The sequence below is a fragment of the Ixodes scapularis genome, unplaced genomic scaffold (assembly GCF_016920785.2).
Source record: "Ixodes scapularis isolate PalLabHiFi unplaced genomic scaffold, ASM1692078v2 PGA_scaffold4__175_contigs__length_147842914, whole genome shotgun sequence".
NCBI lineage: Eukaryota > Metazoa > Arthropoda > Arachnida > Ixodida > Ixodidae > Ixodes > Ixodes scapularis.
The window spans coordinates 53,114,159-53,141,113 of record NW_024609879.1 but is presented as its reverse complement, the minus strand read 5'-3'; the positions used below and the strand labels follow the sequence as shown (position 1 = coordinate 53,141,113).

The 26,955-nt window shown below is 45.3% G+C and overlaps 1 pseudogene; it reads left to right on the top strand.

Annotated features, from left to right (window-relative positions):
* Positions 1-25,990, top strand: part of LOC120850413 — a 110,792-nt pseudogene extending 84,802 nt beyond the window's left edge.
* The last annotated feature ends 965 nt before the right edge of the window (positions 25,991-26,955 follow it).

The following is a 26,955-nucleotide window of genomic DNA, read 5'->3' as shown; positions in this document are numbered from 1 at the left end:
CCTCAAGCAGTTCGTGGGCTTCACCGGAAGTCCTGGTGAAAAAGAAAGACGGAACTCTTCGGTTCTGCGTGGACTATTGCCGACTGAACGCCGTAAGAAAAAAGGACGTCTAACCGCCGCCACGGATCGATGACACTCTGGACCGGCTGCGCCACGTCCGATACTTTTTGTCTATGGACCAGAAGGGTGGGTACTGGCAGATTCAGGTCGACGGACAAGATCTTGAAAAGACTGCCTTTGTCACGCCGGACGACCTGTACGAATTCAAAGTCATGCCGTTCGGACCGTGCACAGCACCGCCGACGTTCCAGTGCGCAATGGACACCGTTCTTTCCGGCTTGCAATGACAACGTTGTCTCGTGTAGCTCGACGACGTCGTGGTATTCGCAAGCAACTTCGACGGGCACCTGAGACGTTTGCGAGCCGTGTTACAGGCTATCCATAATGCCGGACTGCCACTGAAGCCGTCGAAATGTCGTGTCGCTTACTCCGAGCTCAAATTCCTGGGTCATGCCGTGAGTGCTCAAGGTGTAAGTCCTGACCCTGCAAAGACATCCGCTGTCGCCGAATTTCCTATGGCATCAGACAGAAAGCCGTACGAAGATGTCTTGGGCAGTGCGCTTACTACAGACGTTTCGTTCCCGATTTTGCCAAGATTTCTACACCGCTCACGCATCTGACGAAGGACAACATGAACTTTCAGTGGGAGCGGAGCAAGAACAAGCGTTCAACGTACTGAAGGAAAGACTACAGTCGCCCCCGATCCTCAGACACTTCGATCCATCAGCAGAAACGGAAGTTCACACAGACGCCAGCAACATCGGGCTAGGCGCGGTGCTCGTCGAGCGACAAGACGGAGCAGAGAGGGTGATTGCTTACGCAAGTCGGGCACTGTCCAAAACAGAAAAAAATTACTCAACAACCGACAAGGAATGTTTCGATGTCGTCTGGGCCTTAACAAAGTTCCGCCCGTACCTGTACGGGATCCCGTTCGGCGTAGTCATGGACCACCACGCTCTCTATTGGCTCGCCAACCTCAAGGACCCGTCATTACGCCTTGCTCGCTGGAGCGTTCGACTGCAAGAATTCGATGTGACCATGTGCACAAGTCTGACCGCAAGCATTATTACGCCGATTGCTTTTCTAGGGCCCCACTCGAAGCTCCTCCCGACAGCACTCACGACGACGATGACGCCCGTTTTCTCGAAGGATTTACAGATTTCGACATGGGAGCACTTTTACGAGACGACCCTGAACTTCGTGCTGTGATCGACCACCTCGAAAGACAAGGAAATTCCGTTTAGCGATTCTTGGCCCGAGACTTGTCTAGCTTCGTTCTGGGACGAGGCGTGCTCTTCAAGAAGAACATCGGAACCTGCAACCCTGCCTGGCTGCTGGTTCTTCCTGCCAGCCTGCGAGAAGACATCTTTGAAGCATGCCACGACGCCCCGACGGCTGGACACCTTGGCTACAGCAGGACGCTCGCTCGGGTTTGTGAGAAGTACTATTGGTCGAGACTCCCGAAAACCGTCCATTTGTATACACGGTCGTGTCATGAGTGCCAACGTCGTAAGAAGCCTCCGACGAAGCCAACAGGACTCCTGCAGCCGATATCTGCCCCGACTACTCCCTTCCAGCAGGTCGGAATGGATTTATTTGGGCCGTTAACAACATCGACGCAAGCAAACCGTTAGATCATCGTCGCGACCGATTATCTTACACGATACGCCGAGACGAAAGCTCTTCCGTTGGGAAGAGCGGTGGAAGTCGCCAAGTGTTTCGTCGAATTTATTCTCCTTCGACATGGCGCCCCCGAAGCCTTGATAACCGACCGAGGATCATCGTTCTTGGCTCAGCTCACGCAAGAGATCCTTTGGCTGAGCCACACCAGCCATCATCGCCCCACCGCGTACCATACGCAGACCAACGGACTGACGGAGTGGCTCAAGAAGACAATCGCCGACATGATCTCCATGTACGTCGACATAGAGCACAAGACGTGGGACGAGGTGTTGCCATACGTCCCGTTCGCCTACAACACCGCAGCTCAAGAAACAACCGGGTTTACACCATTCGAGCTGGTGCATGGCAGAAAAGTGGCGGTCATGCTGACGCGATGCTGCCACATGAGCCAGTGGATGACGGATGCGACGATGCCCATGCGGTCAGTCAGAGAGCAGAAGAGGCTCGGCAACGAGCTCGCCTTCGAATCCACGATCAACAGCGAGTCAACGCACGCCGGTATAATCTTCGTCGCCGGGACGTCCACTTTCAACCCGGAGACCAGGTGTGGGTGTGGACACCGATACGGGAGCGCGGTCTAAGCGAGAAGCTTCTCAAACGCTATTTCGGACCCTACAAAATCATTCGACGCCTCGACGATCTGAACTACGAAGTTCTACCCGACGGAACGCGCCCATCTGCAAGACACCAGCCACGACCCCAGGTGGTGCACGTCGTCCGGCTCAAGCCGAATTACGAACGATAGAACTTTGTACTCTCGTCAAAGACTGAAAGTTCTGTGAACTGTGGACTTTGGCTCGCGACTCTGCTAATCTTATGCTGTAGATCTGGGTTTTTGTTTTGTGCTGCATCGGGACGATGCACTTTTTTAAAGGGGAGAATAATGCCGCCAGCGCAGCTGACGAACCCGGCAGCGCGCTCGTGGCCTAACGGTTATCGCGCGTGCGTCCCACGCAAAAGGCCAGGGTTCGATCCCTGGCCGAGTTGACTCTAACGTAATGTTCTGGTAAATTTTTGTTGACTCTAACGTAATGTTCTGGTAAATTCGAGAACCATGTTGTTCGTCCGAGGTTAGAATGCTCTACACGCCTAACCTTCTACGCTGATTATTCCAGAAGCCCACACGTGTACATAAAGGGCTCCGCGTGGCGATCTGCAGTCAGTCTCGCCCCAGCGCTCGATCCTGCGGTTTCGCCGAGATCGACACCCGCGACGCTCTGCTGTTTTCTTCTGTTCCCTTTTTGTTTTGGGCAAAAGTTCGCCCTATTAAGTGTTTGGTTTCTTCAGTTATCATCGCCTCATCACTTGCCATTCGTGACAATATGAACCATTGGTTTCAGGCACTGATGCATGCATATAAAGCCGGAAAAAATAATTGTGTTCATTGCTAAACCATATTGGCTCCTGACAAATGCAAATGTTTTTGGCTGAACGCAGCGACCGGTTCTGTGCTATAGAGAAAATTCACTTCATCTTGATTGAAAAAACTATAATTTCACAAGAACAAGGAGAGGCTAATTCTTTTTTTTGTTCTAGTTATAATATGACAAAAACAGACAGATTATTATTTCTATTAACGCAGCATGGGACAAACATGACAGCATTAAAATAGCAGCGTTTGCTTAAGGCATGCACTGGCAGGTTCCCAGATTAAGGACCAGTCAGCGCAGTCGTAGAAAACTTGAACAGTATTTGTGGAACAATACATCTTCTGGGTATTGCGAGCCAAATATTGTGGCTTTAGTTCAAAAAAAAAAGAGATACCACTTTCTGCTTGCGAATTGCGAAGGTTGCTGCTGTTCAAGCTGCTTTTGCGTTATCTGCAATAGCACACAATGAGAACAAAAGTATGTCCTATATTATTAGCAATGTAAAGGGCTAGTGGTAACCAGTCTTTACTATAGGTGCACGAACATGTAAAATGAAATATTGCTGATTAGTGTTACCTATTTGATTTAATTTAGAGCAAGCATTTATTTTTTGCTGTATCAGAGAATTTTGAACATTCGAAGAATATAATGTCTTCACGATAACCTAGTTTTCAATGTGAAGCTTCATTGTTTCGCCCCATTGTCAAGTAGTGAAGCTTCACCGTTTCACACCAGCACGTGCGTCAAGCTTCACGGTTTTCCACCGGCGTGCTAAGTGAAACCCATTAAAAGAAGGAGCGCCTTCTTTGGCACTGATTGGCAATGCAAATAAATGTAAAGCTGCAAGCGAGCTCGACAAGAATGACGAAAATAAACCCTGGAGAAGAGGAACAAAGGGGACAAGGGACAAACACAACTATCCACACACAACTAGGTGACTGGTGCGCGACCGATAAAAATCCGCCTGGTCCCGGTTCGATACCAGCTCCAGGCGGATTTTTTCGGTCGTACACCAGTCACCTAAGTACGTTTAGAAATTTTAGTTTGTCCTCTGTTCCCGTTGTTCCTTTCCCAGGCAGCACACCAATGGCGGTCCGACATTGGCCTAACATTGGCAAAGACCGGCCACAATATTGGACAATATTGGAAGCGCTACCCCAGTCGGCACACCAATGTCGGTCCGACATTGGCCTAACATTGGCAAAGACTGGCCTCAATATTGGACAATATTGGAAGCGCCACCCTTTCCAACGTTGGCCCAGTGATTGGTGCCAATGTTGGGCCACTATTCAGCCATCGTTCCAGCCAATGTCGGCCCCATCATTGGTGTCAATGTTGGGCCATTGCTAAACCATGGTTCCAGCCAAGGTGGTCCCACATTGGCAAAGACCGGCGTAATATTGGACAACACTGAAAGCGCGACCCAACGCAATGTTGGCCGTCATGCTGATTTTTGGCCATCGTTGCACTCGCCCAGCTCTTTGCAAGTGCATTCGCCAAGTTGTTTGCAAAAAGGAAAGTTTTAAAACCTTCCTTTTTGACACAAGGAATTGTTTTAAGATCTCCTAAAAGTTTATTACACACAGCTTATTCTATAGACAAGTACAAACTCAGCAATTTGTAATAGGTGAAGAGGTACTATTCAACTGTGATAAAACTAAGAATAATGCAAAGCAAACAACAACCGGGGTAATTCTTGGGTAGTGTCCAGTCTCCCGGCAGCTTGAAGAATTTTTTCCCCAAAATACTACCGCTAGTCGCCCCTCATAGGCGGTGATATCAGTTCATCGAACGACATTTCATAGACAGATCGTTTCATCAACACGCGATGTTTCATCAAAAAACTCAAAATACTTTTTTCCCCTCTTTCTTATTTTTTTTTTCTTTTATTTTTTGCGATGAATCGCTTCAGACTTAGCATGAAGCGGCGTGAAAGGGTGGGCTGGTTCGATGAGCACGCGCCTCAGGAATACACGTGCGTTGAAATGCCCCTACAGCGGGCAATTCGCGTAACGCATGTCGAGGAAGTGTTTCGCCTCAGGAATACACGCGCGACGAAATGCCCCTACAGAGCGCAGTTCGCGTAAAGCATGCCTATGAAACGTAAATGTCGACGAAAAGGTGGCCACGTAACTTGTTTTTGCAAAACGCAGGGAGAATAAGAATCGGTATTCTACCTGCATTTGTGACATTATTTCAGACAGATAATGGCAGGCGACTGTCGGTAAGATTGCGGGAAAATTATTCTCCCGGCTGTCAGGAGATAGGCCCTGCCCAATTCTAGAGGTTATACAGAAGATTACCCATACAAAAATGGGCAATGATCACCAAGTAGGTTGCAGCGCACTTACTTTGAAAATACCGGACTTGAAAGATGTAATCCGACATATATGTCAACACGGGCACTGCAGAAAAACCACTCAAACACAAAAACCAGAAGGCAGTGATCCGTGAAGATTCGACACGATGTAGCACACGCTGCCATTTGCCGAACCGAACACTAAACGATTCACAAGAATGCCTTGGGCTTCTTTGAAGAAATCGACACGGGTAAGACTTTCCGAACGAGATACCATTTACCACAGAAGCGAAACCCACAGCGGGCCCGCACCCCGCAGGCCGCATCACACCCGAAACTAGGTCCGGTCTTCGCGACGCAGGCATTCCGAGTTTGTCAACGGCTAATGCGTCACCCGTCAAACCACGTGATCACGCTGCTGCTGTTACCCGCGCACAGAGAGCGGATTCAAGCAATAAAACGTGTACGATTCATTGGTCCGGCGAGTACGCAACGTCTACCGCGCCTTCAACTTAGGGAGAGAGAAAAAAAGAGAGAAGGAGTACAAGCAGGCCAGAACGGGGGTGGGGTGCGCCTACAAAGGCTAAATTTCAAGGGCATCTCAACAATGAACGCATCGAGAGAATTTGTCACTTCTACCCAAGGTTGATAGTGCAGTAGATGTTATGCGTGACCTTGGGCTTTAGGCAGGTTCCGTGCTCTGCCTTATCACCAGCTTCGAGACTGTAGTCACGTGACCCTAACCGGAGACACGATTGGCCTTAAACACGCATAACGTCTACCCTGCTGTCAATACCGATTTAACAGGACAGCTCTTTGAAGGTCAGCTTTTGAACTTCTAAAGAAGCTCTCCAGCCCAAAAGTGGTTTGAAGACAGTATGTTTTACGTCGTATGACCCCCATTATAATTTAGAATGAAGAACTAAGCGCGACTATTTTTTGCGCACGATGAACACAAATATATCTATAAATACATAAATATATATTTTTATCAATAAATTTAAAACTGTTTGTACTCTGATAAGGTTCGCGTTTTTAAACTGCAAATTTTTTTACGAAAGAGTTACACATAAAAGACACCCCAAACAGCACATCGTCCGCATTCCAACACAGGATGAATCGCCGACACTCGCCGACAGAAGGTTGCGATGCTGCGCGAACGGTTTCTGAAAGATGCTGGGTAGGGCACTCCGAGCGCAACGGCTTCGCGATTGTTCGAAGGGCAAATGATTCGCGACAACAAAGTAGCGTCTAGCAGCTTCAGTAAGCTGACGGGGCTCGAAGTCCCACGGTGACATATCCGCAGAGCGAGGGCGGCCGGCCAGATCGAGACGCAGTGTGCTCTCGCGTCGCGATTGCTACATCGTTGCTCTGCCTACACTGAGGACATGTGCACTGGCAGTCGAAGCAACCCTCTCGAGACTTCACTCGAGTTTAATATATGACTTTATAGCACGATATACTCTCGTAAAACTGAGAGTCACTTCGGTTGCGGCGTAAGCGGCGGCTTTTTGTTTGTTGACACCTGCGTCGACAATGACTAAATATGCACGGAAACATTAAATATAAAAAAAAATAGAGCACGCACAAAGAAATACAAACATGGCAGGGGCACGGACAAAGAGAAGACGTTAACGCTACGTATACATACCAAATATACTGGGAAGGACAAAAATACGTAAATTAAAAAAAAAAAAAAACGGAATTAAGTTGTCAATGCCGAGGTGAGGCAATGCGATTGGAGAGCAGCCGGCAAAAAAACTGCAATAGTCCTATAGGCAGCTAAGGACGTATTTGTGATCGCGTTTATAAAGCGCCGGCGACGTACACCCCATGAATTGTTGGCTAAATAAAATTATCGCCCGTTCGAGCTCATGAATGACTCTTTTCCAATTTCCTACCTCTGCAATACAAAAGGAGGGTCGCGGGTCTATATCCTAGGCGACACAAATATCGATAAGCCATTGGCTATGGCAGTACGATATTGACCAGCCTATACCAAGACATCACCTATATTGGAAAACTCTTAGGTTTGACAGTTTAATATTAACCAGCTTAAGCCAACGTATATTCAATCTCGGAAAACCATTGGCTCTGACAGTCCAATATTGTACAGGTTATGCCGGCGTATATCCAATATAGGAAAGCTATTGGCTTTGACAGTCTAATATTGGACATCTTATGCCGGCGTACAGCCCATATCAGAATGCCAGTGGCTCCGACAGTCCAATATTGGACAACTTATGCCGGCATATATCCAATATTGGAAAGCTATTGGCTTTGACAGTCCAATGTTGAACAGCCCATGCCAACGTATCACCAATATTGGAAAACCATTGGCTTTGATAGTCATTATTGTCCAATGTGTTTCCAATATTGGAAAACATATCGCTCAGTTGGGCCATTGTTGGGCCATTCTTTGCCACATCAAATTCAATGTTGGCCCAATACTGTGTGCTGCCTGGGACCCTTTCCAATGTTGTCCCAGTGATCGGTGCCAATGTTGGGCCAATGTTCAGCCATCGTTCCAGCCGTTGTCGGCCCCATCATTTGTGCCAATGTTGGGCCATCGCTATACCATCCGAGGTGCTCCCACATTGGCGAAGACCGGCGTAATATTGGACAACACTGGAAGCGCGACCCGATCCAATGTTGGCCGTCATGCTGATTTTTGGCCATCGTTGCACTCGCCCAGCTCTTTGCAAGTGCCCTCGCCAAGTTGTTTGCAAAAAGGAAGGTAAACAGACACAAGGGATTGTTTTGAAATCTCCTAACAGTTTATTACACACAGCTTATTCTGTAGACAAGCACAATCTCAGCAATTCGTAATATGTGAGGAGATACTACTCAGCTGTGATACAATTAAAAAGACTGCAAGGCAAGCAACAACCGGGGTAATTCTTGGGTAGTGTCCAGTCTCCCGGCAGCTGACAGAATTGTTTCGCCAAAATTCTACCACTAGTCGCCTCTCATTGGCGGTGCAATCAGTTCATAGAACTACATTTCATAGACAGATCGTTTCATCTACACGCGATGTTTCATAAAAAAACTCAAAATATGTTTTCTTTTCTTCTTTTTTTGTTGCAATGAACCGCTTCAGTTGCAATGCAATGAACCGCTTCACCGAACCAGCCCACCAAAGGGTGGGCTGGTTCGGTGAGCACGCGCTTCAGGAATACACGCACGACGAAATGCCCCTACAGCGAGCAATTCGCGTAACGAATGTCGATGAAACGTAAATGTCGACCAGAAAGGTGGCAACGAAACGTGTTTTTGCGAAACGCAGGTTGAATAAAAAAGTCAGTATTCTACCTGCGGTTGTGACATTATTTCAGACAGATAATGGCAGGCGACTGTCGGTAAGATTGCGGGAAAATTATTCTCCCAGCTGCCAGGAGATAGGCAATGCCCAATTCTAGAGGTTCTCCGAAAGACTACCCATACAAGAACGGACAATGATCATCAAGTAGGTTGCAGCACACTTACGTTGAAAATACTGGACTTGAAAGATGTAATCCGACTTATATGTCAACACGGGCACTGCAGAACAACCACTCATACAAAAAAACTACAAGGAAGTGATCCGTGAAGATTCAACACAATGTAGCACACGCTGCCATTTGCCGAACCGGACACTAAACTGTTCACAAGAATGTCTCGGGCCTCTTTGAAGAAATCGACACGGGTAGGACTTTTCGAACGAGATAATATTTACCACAGAAGCGAAATCCACAGCGGGCCTGCATCCCGCAGGCCGCATTACGCGCGAAACTAGGTCCGGTCCTTGCGACGCAGGCATTCCGAGTTTGTCAACGGGTAACGTGTCATCCGTCAAACCACATGATCACACTTCTGCCGTTACCCGCGCACAGAGAGCGGATTCAAGTCCGGCGAGTACGCACAGCAACCGCGCCTTCAGCTTAGGGAGAGAGAGAAAAAAGAGAGGAGTACAAAGCAAGCAGGCAAGAACGGGGGTGGGGTGCGCTTACAAAGGCTTATCTTCAGGGGCATCTCAACAAAGAACGGAGCGAGAGAATTTGTCACTTCTACCCAAGGTTGATAGTGCAGTAGAAGTTATGCGTGACCTTGTGCATTAGGCAGGTTCCGTGCTCTGCTTTGAGACAGTAGTCATGTGACCCTAACCGGAGACAGGATTGGCCTTAAACACGCATAGCGTCTACCTTGCTGTCATTGCCGATTTAACAGGACAGCTCTTTGAAGGTCAGCTTTCGAACTTCTAAAGAAACTGTCCAGTCCGAAAGTTGTTCTAAACGGGGGAAGTGTGACGACAGTATGTTTTGCGTCGTCACGTTTTTTTACGAAAGAGTTGCACATAAAAGACGCCTCGAACAGCACATCGTCCGACTTTCAACACACGATGAATCACCGCCGCTCGCAGTAAGAAGGTTGCGATGCTGCGCGAACGGTTTCTGAAATATGCTGCGTAGGGTACGCCGGGCGCAACTGCTTCGCGACCGTTCGAAGGGCAAAGGATTCGCGACGACAAAGTAGCGTCTTCCAACTTCTGTAAGTTAACGGGGCTCGAGAGTCCCACGCTCATATTTCCGCAGAGCGAGCGCGGCCGGCCAGATCGAGGCGCAGTATGCTCTGGCGTCGCGATTGCTACGTCGTTGCTCTGCCTACACTGATGACATGTGCACTGGCAGTCGAAGCAACCCTCTTGAGACTTCACTCGAGTTTAATATATGACTTTATAGCGCGATAGACTCTCGTAAAACTAAAAGTAGAAGTCACTTCGGCTGCGACCTAAGCGGTGGCTTTATGTTTGTTGACACCTGCGTCGACAATGACTAAATATGCACAGAAACATTAAATATAAAAATGGAGCACGCACAAAGAAATACAAACATGGCAGGGGCACGGACAAAGAGAAGACGTTAACGCTACGTATACATACAAAATACATGAGAAAAGACAAAAATACTTAAATCTAAAAAACGGAATTAAGTTGTCACCGCCGAGGTAAGGCAATGCGAAGAGAGAGCAGCCGGCAAAAAACTGCAATAGTCCTATAGGCAGCTAAGGACGTATTTGTGATAGCGGTTATAAAGCCCCGGCGACGCACGCCCCATGAAGTTGGCTAAATAAAATTCTCGCCCGAGCGAGCTCATGAATGACTCTTTTCCAATTTCCTACCTCTGCAATGCAAAAAAGAGGGTCGCGGGTTTACAGCCTAGGCGACACAAATATCGATAAGCCATTGGCTATGGCAGTACAATATTGACCAGCCTATACCAGGACATCACCAATATTGGAAAACTCTTGGCTTTGACAGATTAATATTACCCAGCTTAAGCCAGCGTATATTCAATATCGGAAAACCATTGGCTCTGACAGTCCAATATTGTACAGGTTATGCCGGCGTATATCCAATATAGGAAAGCTATTGGCTTAGACAGTCCAATATTGGACAGCTTATGCCGGCGTATAGCCAATATCAGAAAGCTAGTGGCTCCGACAGTCCAATATTGGACAACTTATGCCAGCATATATCCAATATTGGAAAGCTATTGGCTTTGAAAGTCCAATGTTGACTAGCCTAAGCCAACGTATCACCAATGTTGGAAAACCATTGGCTTTGATAGTCCACTATTGTCCAATGTGTTTCCAATATTGGGAAACATATGGCTCAGTTAGGCCATTGTTGGGCCATTCTTTGCCACCTCAAATCCAATGTTGGCCCAATGCTGTGTGCTGCCTGGGTTCCTTCAGGGATTATTTTCGTCATTCTTGTCCATCTCGCTTTCATTATCAGTCAGAAACTTAAAAATACAAGTCGTTCACCCTTGTTGGTGTTAGACAGGTGGCAGCTGATAAAATCCGTTTGCTTTGCTGACCTCTGACTGCTTGTTAGCTGAGTTGGTAGAGCGCTCCACTGGAAATGGAGAGGTTCTTTGATTCGATACCAGGACCAGGCGGATTTTTTTCCGTCTCACACGAGTCACTTAGCTGTGTTTGGAGATGTGTGTTTGTCCTTCGTCACCCTTGTTCCCCTTATTTTGCATCCTCACAACTATATATTTACTGTATGTATCGCGAAAGAGGTAAACGAAGTGACAAATGCGATGAAACTAAGAAAAAGCATTTTTTAAGTGTTATCGCATTTGTCACTTCGTAGATTGTAGGTCGTGTGCGCTACTGTCCGGCTCGATACAGTGTCTCATAACACACTGTTGGCATGGCGTGCGCTAAGACGCACACACAACCAGACTTGTACGTAATATGTTACAATTAATTATAGTACTTGTAGTCCCTTACATGCATTAGTAATTTGGTAAGGAAATATTTACGTATTTCACAAAGTAACTGTAAAGTAATTCCCTTACTTATTTACTTAAGGTAATGATTCCAATCCGTTACATTTTCGTTTTTATTCACGGAAAAAAGCGGGAATATTGAAAACCAACAACAAAAAAAAATGTTAAAAAAAAACTGTTTTCTTTGTAAGGGTAAGTTTTAGAAGAATGATGATCGCTGTCACCTGCACACGCGCAAGGCGTCAGATGCTGATAACATTTCTTTCCATTCACCTCGTACCAAATTTTTTTTGTGTGCTTTGGGTATTTGCAATTTTAAACTCGTCAGCTTGTTCGCCCAACGAAACAAAAAAACAAAAAAAAAACAACAACTTCTCGTTCCATAACAAAATTAAGCAAAACCCGAGGTCAAATAGTTAAAAAAAAAAAAAGAAAAAAAGAGTAAAAGCGCACGCGAGTTGGGGTAGCGGATCGAAGCACGCATTCTCATTTTGTGCCCTCACGCCTTTGCTCTCGGAGAAGCGGAGAGGACACGCAATGATCGTTGACTGCACACCTTCAAGAAGCTCGATACAACAATGCTATCCTCAGTTATAGTGACTACGACAGTTTGCATAATGTCACAACAGGAGGGGACGCTCCGCTGTCCGCTTAATAATGTTAAACACAGAAATTGACTGAGAAGGATGTGACATTAACTGGCATGCTGCTCCCACCATAGTAGAACACTTGTCATCTTTGAAGGATACGAATGTTTATTTTAGTTTGTGCTGGTTTTCACCCAATCTTCCAAATGCCTCAGGTTGCACACATTCCTGTGACCCTCTTCGCGCGTTAAGTGTATTTTTTTTTTTACAATATCTGGGCACGTTGTTAGTAATATTAGGCTACTTTCAACGATGGTAGTACCACGGTGTGAGACTCTCCGTAGCTCCTCGGCCTCAAAATGATGAGACTGGCTTACACCTCCCAAACGCGGAAGTATGAGGTGAGACTCTTATATCGCTCGTAGTCCACAAAACTAGAGTTACTTCTGTTGCTGTGGAGGGATGCTCCCGTTGCCTCACCTACCAATTAGCTGTAGGAGACTGAGCTGTGGTACGGCCGACCCGTGCTACATACGTTTTGGACGGCATCAAGAAACGGAAAGCAAGGCGTAGGTGTGCCTACATATATATTTTTAACAAACAATATTTTTTTTTATTATTCCCCTGATGTTTTTGCTGGTTATATATCAAAAAGGCTCCATCCTCTTATTTAGTGTCGTCGCAACCAATGCGCGACATGTGCCCAGAGCTAATGAACGATTAAAATAAATATATAATATATAGTTTATTTGTTTTGTAATTGCAGTCTCTTGTTATTTTCATGTATCACTGCATGGCGATATTTGCCAGTTAAATAAATTTGGCAACTAAAATATGTTTATATAATATATACGCATACATTGATTTAATTCGATGTTTAATTATTTGTATTACGTTTTTTATAGCTTTGTGATTCGAGCAGCGTCCAACTTCTGATCTAGGAATGAAGCGTTGCTCTTTCACTAGGGCAAAGGCCTGTCCATCTCTCAAGACGCACGCTATGCAGTGCGTCATATATTCGGACGAAATCTTCACTTAGAAACGAGGAAGAAAAAGGTAGACAAGTCTTTCGACAGCCAGCTGTTGGCAAGCATAAAGAATTCCATAACACACTTCTCTTCTATGGTTCACCCTAGAACAGCAAGGTAGGAAATAACGCCGCGAAAGTAACGGATTACGTTTCCTGGCAACGGTCACTTACTTTTAAGGAAGATTAATTGTAACTGCAATTACAAACAATTTAGCCTCGTGTGATTCTAAATGTAATTCCTTACTTTTTTTTAGTAACGTGCGCAAGTCTGCACACAGCACACGCGAACGAGAATAAACACGACCCACAACCTAAACCTTCCACTACCAGAGTATGACGAGCCGAGAGACGACCGGCAACCGAGCAGCCAACAGAGTCACCGTTGCTAGGGTTACCAAGGGGCAGGATACCAGGATGTATTTGAAACTGAAACTGAATCGCAATCACGTGATGCAGTATCATGTCAATAATGTTAGAGTGCAAATAAAACTATTACTTGTTTTAGCATGTTCAATTTGTTGTTTGAAGATTAAATAAAGTTTAATAAAGGTTCCATTTTATATATTTCTTATAATGACATTTGTTTGCCACTGGTTCCCACGTAGTGTGATATTGTTGTTTCAGAATATTAAAAACAGTAATTTTAAACGTGGTTTCTAACACCCACACTGAATATTTCGCCGAAAAAATTTATAAACGAACATTTTTAGGCAATAATGAGTATAATGATGTTAGGACGAGGTGGATGCATTTTCTTTTCGAGGCCCCTTTATTAACTATCCAAGTAAAGCACAGAACAATTAGAAAATCACGAATCATAAGATTTAAACTCAAAGAAAAACTCGAACGACTTTTGTTCTGAGCATTTTTTCGTTTAATTCAGACAAAAAGATCTGACCATACAAAGAATAAAGCTCTTTCTGTCAAAATAAAAAAAAAAAAAATCATCTTGGTGGCTACTGTTGAGAGGACGAAAATCATTAAAATTATCTGCAGGATATTCACTTACACACATTGCGACATCGACGTAATATATTAAGTGCTTTCATTTCTCGTCAAAGGATTTATACATTTTTGTTTCAGCGTTCATAGCAGCCTGCGTAAAAAAGTGTGCACGAACTTTTATCGAATGCGTTTGCACAAACAAACCTTCGGACAGCCCTAACGCGTATGAAACCGCGCAGCCTCATAGCCCAGCAGTGAATTTCTCCAGGTACTCAATTCTTGCATGAACTCGCTAAATATGCTGTCGATTTAAAAGTTTATCTACACTGAAACAATGGCATCCTTCAAGAGGCACAGCCGGGTGTCCTATGAGGTATATGATGCGCGAATCATCGCGTGGCTGGAATGAGGGCTCAATAAACACAACGAATAAAAACTCTTTTGTTTATGCTCGAAAGATAAGTCTTTTTATTGTACGCCGTATAAAACGACATGGTGGAGGTGGCTGGTTTCTGCGGTCATCATTGAAGGGACTTCAGAACGAGGTCTAGTAGGACAACGACCATAAACCAATGGCAACAGAAGACTCCAGCACTTAAAAGGGTGAATTTTTAATTGCATAGCCCCTGCAATCTTCCCATGCCATCCTCCTGAAGTGTTCGATTTTTTCAAGTGAGGGGATTTGACCCGGTGTATTCGGAGTTTGTCGGACTTCCGAGTGGTTAGTAGACTCCAAGAAAAGAATGGTTCCAAAGAGTCAAAGCCTTGACGTACTGCATGCGGGAATAGAGCGAAGATATTAATATCTCTTTCCAGCTGAGTTCCCCTTAGCGAAAAACAGCATATTAAAATATACTTCGTATATTTTTTGTGCACTATAAGCAAGCGAGAGTAATCAAAATTCCATAAAAGTACAATAATAATATCAGCCCCTTCTTAATCGGAATATATTTTGGGAATATGCTCGAAGTATGTTCGGTATTAGTGTATATTAATTGCACTCAAAATATGTGTACATAGTTTTAGAGTATTTAAAGTACGTTGTTAGCAGTAATCAGAAACGCATTTATTGGGTACTTTAAGTATGCGGCGAAAGTTCCTCAAGAATATATTTGAAGAGCGCGGAGCCTCTACTAAGAGTGCACTCGATGCTTTTAAGCATACACAAAGGTTAACCTTGGGCGGAAAAGAAATAGGGTTAGACGGGCGAAGGAACAAATAATAATTGTGGTTTATAGTTTCTCGGATAGATGGCGGAAGCTACCGCCCATTAAAAAGTGAACAGGCATTAGCCCATCAATTTGACCAGCTCGACGTTCAACTAGAAGTCTAGCCGTGCAGATGGGCGTATCGTCGATGGCCGCGCTCAGTGTGCTGAAGCTACTTGGTCGGCGCGTTTTGTTTGTGCCGCCAGCTTTTTTTGAAAGAGCTCGGTTTTTATAACGACCGCACTGTGAACGCGCAGCCATGGAGGTGTCGTAATCTGTGTTTTGAACTGGCAAGGTGACTGGGCGTGCTAGTTGATTCAACCGCGGGGATATTTGGTGCAACGCATGTATGATCGAGTGTTTCATCGGTTGTGAGTTATGGCAGGAAATCGGCGTCTTGAATGCTAACTTTAACACAAGAAAACCATTGTACGAGTTTATTTTCGCACAGAATCTATTTATGGGTTGGCTTTTACGCGAATACCGTCACGCTTGAGGTGTGATAAAAATAAAAAAGAACAACCTTGCAGGCGAGTTACGGCACCATAGCATAATTAATACGGGGGGAGGGGGGGGGGGGGGGGAGCCGTTTGCTCTTCCGCGCAGGTCGGGGCCATGACGTTACTTCGCCATGCTCTGATTGGAGGATGGCTTCGTGTGGGAGGTGGATTTCTAGCGCGTTTCGTCGACAACTTTCGTTCGTCGACGAAATGTCGTAAATGTCGCCAAATGCCTCGACAAAACAAAAAGTAAAAAAAAAAAGACGAAAATACATTGGGGATCGAATTCGCGTCCGCTTGCGTATGAGCCAAACATTCCGGCCCATTTCGTTCAGCGAAGTTTCGTGGACAACATTCGTGTTTTTTTTAGTTAATCGTAAAAAAGAAATGTCGTAAATATCGCTAAATCCCTCGACAAAACAAAATGATCGAGAAAAAAAATAAAAAAGCAAGCCCACACTGCGGATCGAAGTCGAACCCGGGTGCTCTTTTAAAAGCGGGTGGCGACACGCTGTAGGCGACACTCCTCGTCCTTGAAGACGAACGAGGTTGACCAGAGGAAAATCGGCGACTCCCTCGCCCGGGAAAGGAGGCGGGGGGCGGTGTTCAATTTTTTTTTTTTTTTTGCCCGATTTTTTAAAGTTTTCCTGGAAATTCCTCTACCTGTCCGGTGATAGTTGCAGGGAGGAAAATGGAGAAGAATATTAACCGTGGGGAGAAAAAAAAAGAAAAAGGAAAGAAAGTTTAGAATTGAATAATTCAAGGCTAGGTTGCGCAAGCTACCCTCCGGTATAAAGGGAACAGCCAATATCCATCTTTCCATCCATCCATCCAACGGCTGGGGACGACGGCCGCGCCATTTTGCGCCTCCTGCTTATTTATGTAGCCACGCGCGGAAGGCCTGGATTCTTTGTTCGGAATTTTGCGATTTCAGGGCTCTCACATGGATAGTGGCAGTCCACTGTTACCGAAGAAGGGGAGTAGAGCCTCGAGGGCCTTTTCTTTTGCTTGCGCCGTCTCATGCGGACGCATGATCTGTTCTCTTGTGCAGGAAAGGCCGCCATTGATGCCGCTTGTTTGCCGCTGGCGTGGCCTGTGAGTCATGCCGAGCGCCGCCATTAACTCTCCGCGATCGTCGGTGTAGTGCCTCCTCGGTTGGTATGATCCGCGAATTCGGGCAGGCGGCTGGTGCCCGCCCACTCTCCACAGGTCCCGCACTCCGGGTCAGCGCTCGGCCCGTGCCACTGCAGCATCACTGGGGACGAGGCACTGCTTGTTAGGAGGCGGTGGATGACGGCCTGCCGTTGCCTAGCGAGGCGGTCTTCCGCCGCGTACCTCGCGTCGGGGTGCTTGGCTTGGGCTTCCCCGGGCCACCAGAAGCTTGGTGTCCTCGAAGAGCCCCACGCTGGACAACCAGAATTCAGCGTCGTCGTGTTCAAGCTTGGCCAGTTGGTCGGCCTCCTGCTTCCCAGTGGTGCCGCAGTGGTTGGGCACCCCTTCGAAGTGGTTGGGCACCCCCTCGCCGGTGCCCGCACGAAGTGTATGGATTCTGTGCTGACTTTGAAGTTGACGGAGGTTTATACAATGTTTGTGCGCGCGACGTTGAGTGTTTAAGACAGCTTCACTTGTGATTGGGGTGATCTCTTGTGACCCGTGATCTCGGATTACATGTTCAGGCTTCCTGCCTTCATGGTGAGTACATTATACCTGCCCGAAGTTTCTCAACGGACGTTCGCCCTGTTGCCAGCTTCTAGTGTGCAAGCGCCGTGCAGTGGAGTCCTCGATAAATCCTAGCCTCACCTAAACATCAAGTGAGCATTTAATTTCGTTTATCATTACTATTATCATTATCAACAAGAGTGAGCGCGACTCAAACCGTCCAGTTCTCGATCGCTTGATCGTCGGATTTCGGGCGGAAAGAAAACGAATTTCGAGCTGCGAATCGTCTTCGGGGTAGGCTTTCGTGTACAAATAGAAACCTTGGCTAACATCAATACTCTGTCAGTGCCCCTTGAAGGGTCACAGTGTAGCTAGCCTACGTTTATGTTTTATTTTCTCGAAGAAAAAATAAAATCACACCTTTTTTTTTATGAATTTCCTTTTCCACTATTTTTACGCCCTGTATAAAGATCAATGCTTATTCTGCAACCTGACATTTCGTATAGATTTTCTCTTTCATATATGTGTTCTTGAATAAAGTTTTTTTTCTTTTGTCATTCTTCCTTGCATTTCGTAGAACTGCATCTGTAAAGTGGCACATATACGTCTCTCCCTGTGCCAAGGATACTTTAAAAGTAAATTTATTAAAAACAGTAATATCTTTAAAAAATTAAGTTTAAGCAAAAATTAAATTTTGAAGCTTATGCGAAACTAATCGCAAGCAGTGGAACAAAATCCTTCGATTACTGCAATTATGGAAGGTTTGTTAGTGCCGGCAGTTGGTTTTAAAAGCTTCCTATTTTTAATGTTTTACCTAATATGGTTCCAATACCGATAAAATTGCACCGAATGCAGCATTTAGTGCAACTTTATCGGTATATTAACCATATTAGGTCAAAAATTAAAATAAAAAGGTTGTAAAACTAAGTGCCGCCACTTACAAACCTTCCATTATTGCTGTAATCGCATTGTTTTGTTCCACTGCTTGAGACATGTTTTGAATAAGCTTCAAAACTTAAATTTTGCTGAAACTTTTTTAAAGATGTTTCTGTTTATAATAAGTTTGCTGGTACTTTTAAATACACTTTTAATACATTCTTTTTACGAATTCCTAAGCAACTTGAAGGAAGCTAAAAGTACATTCGAAGTGCCAGCCCTACATTTTAGAGTTCGCGAGAAGTATGCCAAAATTGCGTGAAGAATACAATTAAGCACATTCAAAGTGCCAGCCCAACGTTTTGGAGTTCATGAGAAATATGACAATATTTCGTCAACAATGCAGTAAAAGTACATTTCTAGTATACTCAAGTGCGGCCAATTATATTTCAACAAAATTTGTGAAAAATATTGATATTAAGTTCCTCATAAATATATTCGAAATATGCGGTTTTTCGCGAATGGTAACAAATATAGAGGGCATCCTTTTTAGTAGGAGTAGTTCATTTTTAAAATCAACAGAATTGCACGGGCAGTCTTTGAATCTGCTGAGGCAGCATGGCAGTTGAGTCCCCTCAGCTTCTCGTGCAGTAAAGGGTATCGGTAGTGGTGGCCGCATCATTCATGCCACCGCACAAAGACCGCAAAAAATGCTGTTACATTCACAATTCGCATGTTAATTGCGAATTGTGAATGAAGGACAGTCATCGATGCCAACGAAGCTTATTCCTGGAGGGCCCGACAGTTACTGGGCCTACCCATAATGGTCGACGGGGACACAACCGCTGGACTCTTAGGTTGTCCCACGGAAACCACCACAAAAGAAATGCTGTTATCGTCGTGATTCTGTGAGGTAACTTGAGTCCGCCATGGATGAGAAGTAGACGAACAGAAGTTGTCCGCTCAAATGAAGCCCTTCTCGCGGGGGGGGGGGGGGGGGGGGTGATTTAACGGTCCCTATAGACCTACCCGACGCACTCGTCCAGTCTAGTAGTGAAGCATTCCCACTGGCCCTGCTGACGGTGTCACAGCGACACAATCATTTTTCTCGCGTTCTCCCAAGGAAACCTTCACCAGCCTAACAAAAGTCGACGCTACCACGACTCTCGTGAAAAGCCAACATCCTTTGGTGTTGCCCATGGCAGAAGAGCTTGATGTCATGCTCGCCACGGGTAGTGCATGAAATAACCCAATGGCGAAACACCAGTGTCAAAATGCCCGCTGCGAATTCCCCCTCCTCAAAATACTCAGCTTTCAAAACCCGCTTTAACCTTATCCCCTCATCAGTTCCCCTGGGTTTTCCCCGAAGCCTTGTTACGGAACGAAGGACAATACAAAAAGCTGCCAACTCAACTACCAACAAAACTTTTTAAGGAAACAAAAATTGCCAGTACAACTAACAGTTAAGAAGCGCAGCCTAGAGTTCATCTCTACGAAAGAACCACGAGAGCCTTCAATGATTTCTAGGAGCGATGATCTAGTACATCGAGGTCAAAGTGTCGGGGTCAAGATGCCGTAGGTGGTGGTCAAATATTAGCAAAGGTGCACGAGTATGTTAACTTCTGAGCCTAATTCAAAGAACTACTGCAACATAGTGTCTAATCATTTTATGCCTTTCATTTGTTCTGGACCAGCCTGACAAGCTGCTGCTTGGTGCTGGAGAGGACGATTTCAGCATTGAGGGACATATAAAATCGACGAAACGGGAGCTGCAAAAAATACATCCCAGATATGGAGAGGATTGAAGACAGTATGTCTCGCACTTTTGCTTCACGGCGGCGGTGGGTTGCGGCAGAGCATCCGTCTGTTCAGGACATTCTTCGTTGCTACCACGCCCTGGAGAGAACAGAAGAAGTAAGTGGTCTTTTCCAGCTTGCCGTGCCTTTCAGTGTCATCATAATCCCTGACATGTACGAGGATTGGTCATAGAGCTTGTACTATTGCCATGAACAAAGATAGCTACGATTATGAGCATTGGGGGTGAGGTTAGTTCTCCCTATGCGTATCCACCTCACAAGGGTGTGCATATCGCCGCGGATTGACGATCTAGCAGATATGCTGGTTGTGGATGTGCTCATTTTGACTCTTAAAAGTAGGGGTGTGCGAATACTTGAATATACGAATTCCATCGAATAGAAAGTCCCCAAATAATTCGATTCGCGAATCTAGTTCCTAGTATTCGGTCACTGGAATATTCGATATATTCGACCAAAGACGCGCGGTCGGCGCGGAGCTGACAACAGATTTGTTTTTTCTCCCGATGTTAGAGCCGTGATGTTCGACAGACCATGCGAGAAACACCTCTTGGTTCTAAAATTCCACAAAAATCTAACGCACAGGTAAGAAAAAAGAGAAGCAACGAACGCCACAAACTTTATAGCACGCAGATTCACTCATGATCGTGAAGCAATCTAACCTTGAATCACAACCGAAACATCCCGCTTGCGCCGCTTCCAGAGAGGAAATGTTGGGGGGCCGGAATTCCGCGTAATGCCTAATTCATTTCACGAGTAAAGCTCTTCGTTTCAAATTGAAGCGCCGATGTGAAACACTTGCCACACAGACAGTAATTGGCGACTGCAGAATCACAAAAAGAAAACCATGTTAACCGCGCCGATGAAACAGGCGAGTTGTCGTCGTCGTTCTTTCGGAACCGCAAGCCGCAAATTCTGATTGAGAACGAAACTGAACAGAAAAATAGTGTGCCTGGATTTGAGAGGGTTTCCAACCGTTCGATAGCCGCGTTTGTATTACGAACTGCGAGAGGGTGACGAAAAGGCGAAAGGCGCCGTTCCGGCAGGCGTCGTCAAGCGCGAAACACATGTACGACAAAACCGTCCCATCCGACGTGCGGACTGCCGGAATGACCTTGGGGTGAGGGTTTTCGTAGCACCGGAGAGCGTTGAAAGCCCTTGCCTCCGACTGTCGTATTGCGTGGTCGGACGTCGGATCGGACGGTTTCGTCGTACATGTGTTTCGCTCTCACTCTTTAGTTTGCTCGCCTTCTTTCCACGTGGCTACACAGCACATGCGCACTGCGCACTTACGACCAGTCTACGGAGGAGCCGTCTCCGTGGTTTCAGTTTCGCTTGCTCCCTCTTTTAAATCTAGGCTCTCCAAAACAGGATAGATGGACGGAGGAATGGATGCGTAGAGGCAGTTAGACGGTGGCTTGCGCCACCTAGCCAGATTTTTTTTCTTCTTACTTCAGATTAGATTGTTTAAGCCTGTTTACTCAGATTTAACAGCGATTTGTTTATTAAATAAAATGAAATCCTGGGTGCCCTTTTTCTCCCTTAAAATTGAGACCAAATATCGCAATATGCCCTTTTTCTGAAATATAAAAATATAAAAAAAGGACATGTCGGGGTGTTAGGTCGTGCTTTTAACGAGAGAAGAAGGTACGCGTGGCTGTAACTGTGGGTTATTGTGACGCTTTGGGTAGAGAGATCATGTTTGTGCCATAAGATTGGATCTTTAGAGTCCAATATCCATCAACAGCTGCTTTTTTTCACCCGGATTTTTATACATTTGAGCTTTTGTTCTGTACTAGATGCATATTCTGCACCAGGCGCATACTCTGCACATATAATCATCTCATTCACAGCACACTTTGAAAAATTCCTACAAATAAAATCAGTAATCGATATTCGGCTTTTTTTTCTTAATTTGATTCGGTATTCGATTCGATAACTACTATTCGGTATTCACACACCCCTACTTAAAGGACGTCCTGCACACAGCTGAAAGAAAATATTTTTTTTTATGCCACATGAATGAATGGGATGCCAAGACAGCACCCACAAATCGTCTCACCACGCAGTCTAATCGAATTCAAAGTGCCCATGCTGTGCAGAGTGACTTGACATGTTCGTGGGGGATGTCGGGGGGCAGAAGCCGGAAATCTTTTTCTTCAACGACTGTTACAGTGTTGCGAAGTGAATGGAAAAAAACTTTGACTGATAGGATTGCACTTAAAGTAGAAATGATCGAACATAAGTTTAAAAATAAGCATGCGAGGTCTCGGGGAGCATTGCATGAGGAGTAGAAAAACAACCCATTTGACTTAGACTATTATCAACATCGTTCTGATTCATTACTTCCAACACCTTTGAGGAACATGTCATGTCACAATAACACAGGTCAGTGCAGGCATTTCGCTTCACATTCATATTTTTGGTTCTGATAAATATCTTGGAACCGTGTGGTTAAAAACAAATTTTATTAGTGTCTTGACCCATTTAGGCAGCTTACTTTGTTTGCTTTTATATTGTTTTTGGTGTTGAAGATCAACTCTGTCAGCTCGACAAGCATCTTGTCACAGTCCTGTAAATGCCTGTCCCGCAGTGAACACTCAAATTGATATGAAAGGCACTGGGTGCCAGTTCAGGTGAATATGAAGGCTGAGGCAGAATTTAATTGCCAAAATCTGCGTCATGTGTCGACCTTCTCCACTGAAATATTTGAGGCATTGCCTTGGAGCAGACACACTCTTTGGTCTGCTCTTTACAGTGAGGATGATTTCCTGTAACCTCGTCAAGAGGTCCAAGTACTATTTCCAGGTGACTGTTTGGTCCTTAGGGACACAATTTATCAGGGGCACACCAGAGGAGTCCAAGAAAACGATCATCATTTGCTTCCCTCAAGGTAACTGCATCTTCACTTTTTTGTGGTGGTGATGAACCGACGTGCTTTCATCGTAATGGTACCCTCTGCACTCATGTATTGTGATCAGGCAATCAAAAAAGTCATCAGGGTTGGCTATTGCGAAGCTGCAACATTTCTGTTGTAGATTTCTTTCGGCATTCTTTTTGTATGAGCGTGAGATATTGCAGGACCCAGCTCGCACCGACCTGCATTATGTGCAAATTATTGTTTGCATGAGGTGTGATCAAAACGTTCCGCGACTGAATTTGTAGCGTAAGAAGAGACGGCAGCAGAGTAATGCGCATGCAGCAGTCGAAGGCGGGGACTTTCGTGTCTCGTTACACCAATGGGCGTCGCTCTGTGAGTATTTGGAGCTGTGCTTCACGAGTATTTGTAACCACGTGCATGGGCACAATGGCGATTTCACCATAGACTGCAAACCAGAGCGAGAGCGAGCATCTCTTCTTTATCAAACTTGGCAAATATAAAACGGAGACCTTTCAAATGGTTTATCAGGCTTGTGTCAAAAAGCAGTGAATGTGCAAAGTGTTTGAAGTGGCACTCGTGCTCCAGGAACGGCAGAGCATCGGTGGTAGACGAGTGGTGGTAGGGCGACCTTATCCGACCTCGCCTTGACTTCAGTAAAATTCTGAAATTCTTGAGGCACGAGTTCCACTCAAAACACCTTGCACACCTCACTGCTTTTCGACATAAGCCTTCTAATTTACTTGGCAGTGACTATTTCAACATCCACTTTCAAATTTTTTTATATTACTTTGACATCAGTGACGCCACTTCCTGAAGACGTGACAACGGGCGTGTCACACCCGAAAGGGTAAACTGTCGAGCCAGTCTCACACACACACAAGCTGACCAAGACATGTCCACTGCCAACAAGGACCGAATCTATCCGTGAAAACGCCAGCACAACACCAACGATGCCATCAGAGACTAAACAGAAAGAAGCCACAAAACTTTTGCTACGGCTGCTACATTGAAAGGGGACGTTGAAATAATAGAGCCACTATTTTTACATTTTACAAAAGTGACGTCACAGATGTCGAAATGATTTTTGAGATTTGGAAGGTGGACGTCAAAATAGTCACTGCCAAATGCTTTCAGAGGTCTCTGTTTTAGATGTGCCAAGTTAGACATAAAATTGATGTTCGCTTTCGCTTTGGTTTGCAGTCTATGAAGAGATCGCCAATATGCTCGTGCATGTGGTCAAACAAACGCATGTAGCTTGGTTCCAAATGTTCAGAGCGACACCCTTTGGCATAACGGCACAGAAAGCTCCTGCCTTCGACTGCTGCATGCACATCACTGTGCTGTCCTCTCCTTTTAAGCCAGAAAATCAGTCTCAGAATTTTTTGATCACACCTCATAATGTACTTATGACCAATGTGAGGCGTTTTGACCTAGCTGAGACTACAGGGATGTGTGCTTGCTTCTCTACGCAGATTTTTGGCACTATTCTCTTTGTTTTATGTATTTCAGATCTTTCGGGAATTCGAAAGGTTTGGTGGTGACGCGCCAATCTAGACTGTGACTGCGGTGGCGCAGTTACAGATGGCCACTGTATTAGACGTGGCTGCAAAGAGGGTGGAGAAGGCCACCTGGGACATCTGGAAAGGGTGGATACCTGCAGCACGGAGGATAAACATTGTGAGAGCACTTCTCACGTTGACTCAATAACAAAGTATTCATCATTCCATTGCTTTTTATAATGTTCTTTTCTGCTTTGTTTTCATTGCAGCGATGACCACCCTGGCCTTCTTGGTGACTCTGCCAAGAACTCTAAGTGAACAGACGTCCTCATTCGTCAAGGACGTGGCAATGGAAACTTGTGCAATGCTAGTCTAACAGCTACCTGTTTTTTTTTTGTACTGTGGATCTATGGACGGATCTGTGGACCCACGTATTGCAATTCCAATTCCACCATTCAATCTGATACTCAGAAAAAGAATGCTACGTCAAAAACATGCAAAGAAGTTTACTAAAGCGTAGTCGGTATTCAGCTCAGCTGTATGTTCTGTCCTGTCCTTTCTCCGTTTGTGTCTTCGTGTTCAAGCTGACCCTTCACAGGCATACCATGCATGTGTATAGGATGGCTGCTTTGCTATGCAGTCCTCACTACCACATTGTTCAGCTGCAGCTTGTCATTTAAATTGAAAAATTTCTAACAAATATCCCACCCCCAAAGGCAGATTTCTATGACTGTAGGGAAATTAGTTGTCACACTCCCCAGTATCGTAATGCATGGCACCTTGCAGTTTGCCAGCAGCGATCTTGGGGAAGTTCAGTTTCTCAGTATAGAAGGGACAAACAGTATACTCCTTATACATAGAGCTGAGCCTACTTTGGTAGTCGAGGTAGATGATATGGGACTTATTAAAGCGGTAGGGCTAGATGTGGGCAAGCAATTGAAATTGTAACTGAACTATGCAAACAGGTCGACATGGATACGTTTTTGGACTAACAGATGTTTGCTTATCTGGTTTCAGGCACCATGATTCTCCAAATACCCCTCCGTAATATGGAATGGAGATCCAGATGATGTTGGCCTCTTTATGGTCCAAGTGGAGGACCAACTCATCAAGGCTGACCACCCAGTGCATGCGATCCTGGTCGCATTCTGCCTGCACTGGGTGGCCGATATTTTCCACCAACCGGGAGCCAGAGAATTTTATGCTCTCCGAGAGCACCTGTGGGGCCGCAGGCCACTAAACCAACCACAATGGTCGTAACGGCACTGTCGGCAATGAGGGAAACCTTCAGAAAAAAGTAAAATCTCTTTGACTGAGGGAAAGTGCACACTTGAACTAACATTGTCTGTTTAATTTAGGATGATATATGGTGGCAACATGTGATACCTCTATCCCATATGCCCTCGAAGCATATTCTGAAAGAGGGCAGAAATACTTAGTAGCAGAAACTAGTGGGAAATTCTCTCCTCCATAGAGGTAGCAATTTTTCTCTTGCAGGTGAAAGTTGTAGGACATTTTCTATTGTGTAGCGGGAGAAATATTTCTTCAGCATTGGGATTAGGTGGCAATTTTCGTCCTATGCAAGTGGAGCATGCTTGTCTCCTCTAGCAAAAGTTTGTGGTAAATTTCTTCCTCAAAAGGGCGAGCAAATGTTTGCCCGGAAGAAAATAGGTGTTACATTTCTTCTTTTTAGAGAGGACTAAGTTTTTCTCCATTCACAAATATGGGCAGCAAATTTCCTCCTTTTGTGGGAAGATGTTGGCGGGAATTTTCCTCTTTTCAGAGGGGGGGAAATTTAATCCGTGCCTAACATAGAAGTGGCAATTTTCCACCTTTTAGAGGGGAGGAAATTTCATCAGTGGAAATATTCCTCCTCTTAATAGAGAGCAAATTTTCTCCATGTCTATGGTAGAGGTGGGAATTTTTCTCCTTTCAAGAGGGAGAAACTTTCCTCCATGCCTAAGGTAGAGGTGGGAATTTTTCTCCTTTCAAGGAGGAGCAAATTTTCTACATGTCTATGATAGAGGTGGGAATGTTCCTCCTTTCAAGGGAGAGGAAATTTTCTCCATGCGTATCAGAGGTGGGAATTTTGCTCCTTCCAAGAGGGAGAAAATTTCCTCCATGCCCAGGACAGAGGGGGGAATTTTCCTCCTCTCAAGGGGGAGGAAATTCCCTCCATTCCTCAGAGAGGTGGCAATGTTTCTCCCTTCTGAGGGGAACAAGTTTCCTCCTTCACTGTGGGAAAATTTTTCCTCCTTTAGGGTGG